Raw genomic sequence first — 2,946 nt, 5'->3', positions numbered from 1 at the left:
GGTGAGGTTTGCCATAGCAGAGAACAGTTTTTCTATTTTGATCATTATTTTTTCTGTGCACATGATAAATTCTGCTCCAATTCTCATTTCTCTTTTAAATCACACAGGTATAATGTGTTGTCATTCCATGTTCTCCTCAAGTTCCACAAGGACCTCTAGTTCATTAAGTGTTGGATCATTTTCTTTTATTTTTCAGCATTTATTTATAGATGCCTAAACTTATTTATGATACTTGGAGGTCACATGTCTTTTATTTGTCACTATTTTCTTTGTTGATTTATCTGTTTATATTTGAGGTCTTTGAGATTTCTTCCTAAAATCTTTGGTACTTTTAGTCTTTCCCCTCCTTATTTTGCTTATCACTGACTTCCTGACTCCCCTCTGACTGTGGTTTTCTTGGGGACTGGATCTCAAAGTGTCTTATCCTCCTCTCACACTGTGCAATTCATGGTTCACTAGCCAATGTCACTGCTCCTACTGAGTTTTGGATGGTCAAAACTAGCCCCAATTGGGGCTAGTGCATTCTTCCTTAGGCTTGGTGGAGTGCTGCCTAGCACCACTACATGCACAGTGTCCTGTTCTAGTGACCTGTCCCATTCCTTCTGTTCCTCAGTTCTTTGACCCCACCCACGCTAGCAATTCAGACACTGTTTTCCCTAACACTGACTGTTCAGTGCTCAGCAGCACTGATAATTCTATGTCTAGTCCATCATCCTTTTGCTCACATGACCTGGATGTAGCAGACCTTATTCTACAGGCAAGGGAAGGTACAATGAAGCCCTGACATTGTCTTCTAGTTTGGCAAAAGCATTAGTGGAGTTGCTGTAATATTACCTCAAAAGACTTATTGACACTGAAGTTCCAGTTAGCTGCCATTACTAAATTGACCCAGCTGGGATTTCAGATGCTGTAGCAGGAAAACACTACTGCCAGACTTTCTACTTGAAAGGGCAAACAACTTATTCTTCCCATCCAAAGGGGAAAGGGCACCTTGTTATTCCAGCTCATGGTCTCAGCAACAGCCTCCAGCCACCCAGAAGCCACAAAGTCTATTCTCACCTAATAAATCACACCCAGATTCTGGAGAGGCGCTAGATCAAGGTTTGGCTGCAGCCAGCTGTGAACAGAGATCACAGGAAAGTGATTAGAAAAGGTCAGGCCCTTATTTTTAAATCTATCCATTCATTTGTTTATCTATTTATTTGTTTGTTTCAGGAGCATGTGAAGGAGTTGAGATTACAATCAAGTCTAAGGTTAAGGGCACACAGGATGAGGGGTCAGCAACTCTGTGTTCTAGTCCCAGCTCAACCACTTGTCCCGAGGGCAAGTCATCTAACTCCTCCACACCTCATCCATAAAATGAAGATAACTCCTTCTATACTCTGATGAATCCATGATTGATCTAATTAATTTGCTTACTTCCTTCACTGTTGCGGATCTCAACTCTGTGATGTCTTCATATCCTGAAATCTTTGTTTATTGTTTTCTGTAACTGCTATCAAGAACTGCATTGGCATAAGTGGATAGGGCACTGGAGTTGGAGTTGTTGGGGGGGGAAACGGGATCCCGATAGGTTCAACAGGGTGTCTGGAAAGAATTCAGCTCAGCCTTTCTTGGAGTTAGAGTTAAGAAAGTTTATTAATAAGCCATTACAGCGGGCAAGAGTCCTTTAGGGGACCTGCGAGTGAGAGGGGTACATGCTTTTACTTTTAAAGGGTAGGGCTGGCCTGATGGAAGGGGCCTCAATGCATAGACAAAGGTCAGAGCTGACCAAGAGGAGCATGTGAATAGATAGTTTAGATAAGATTTGGGCCAGGCCGGAGGAGACAGGAGGGATTAAGTAAGAACAAATGAGTCCCAAGGTGTTGCCTAGGCCTAGTGGGGATAGGGGGAAGGGGCAGAGTCGGAGGTTGGGAAAGGAATTTTACAGATGACAATTTTACGATACAAATTGCAGTTACAATTTCACAGACTGGTTTCACAAATTGGTTTCACAAATTGACCTAGACCCCAGGTACCCCATCAGAGTGAGGAAGAGTTAGGTTCAAATCCCAGGTCAAAAACCTGCTAGCTGCATGATCCTGGCTGTGCTTCAGTTTCCTCATCTATAAAATGAGGGTGTCGAGTCCATTATAAATGTGTTTTATTATCACAACTTGGCCCTCACTGCAACAAGGCAATCTTTTCATACTTCCCTATTTGATTGGCTATCTAGCATCACAATTGCCTTTCCAGGTCTTTTCATCCTTCCTTAAACACCCTGCAACTGCATCCTCCCCCAATACCTTCTCAGCTACTGAAAAAAGGCCATTTGCTTAGAGTTCCCTCTTCTCCCCTCATCTCACATCTCTTTCACTTTAGTTTCAGATAAACAGGTGACCCATCTTACCAATGAAAACTTCTCTACATTTGTCCTTTATCCCATCGACTCCTGACTTCTGCACGCAAATTGCCCCCAATATCCTCCCCACCCTCTCTTATCGTCAGTGTCTCCCTATCTACTGGCTCTTTCTCTGCTGTCTACAAATATGATAAAGGGTCCACTACCCTAAAAACAAAACAAAACCTTTTGATCTGACTAACCTTGCTAGTTATCATCGTATATCTCTGCTACCTTTCTCTTAATAAAAAATCCATTTGGACTCAGTACCTTCACTTCCTCTCCACACTCGCTTTGCAATCTGACTTCTGACCTCATCATTCAACTGAATGCTGTCTCCAAAGCCAGTCAGTTAGTCATTAAACATTTTATTAAGTGCCTACTTTGTTGGAAGCACTCTGCTAAGCATTGGAGATAGGGAAAAAAGGCAAAAGATAGTCCCTGCCCTCAAGGAACTCGAAAATCAAAGCAAGCAACTACTTATAAACTATATACAGGATAAGCAGGTGATAATTAGCAGAGGGAAGGCACTGGAATTAAGGACTAGGTAGATCCCCTCCCCCCTC

This window comes from Petaurus breviceps, unplaced genomic scaffold (assembly GCF_028583685.1).
Source record: "Petaurus breviceps papuanus isolate PSGF00001 unplaced genomic scaffold, PetGlider_PUasm1.0 91023, whole genome shotgun sequence".
NCBI lineage: Eukaryota > Metazoa > Chordata > Mammalia > Diprotodontia > Petauridae > Petaurus > Petaurus breviceps.
Note: the sequence above shows the minus strand (reverse complement) of the source record.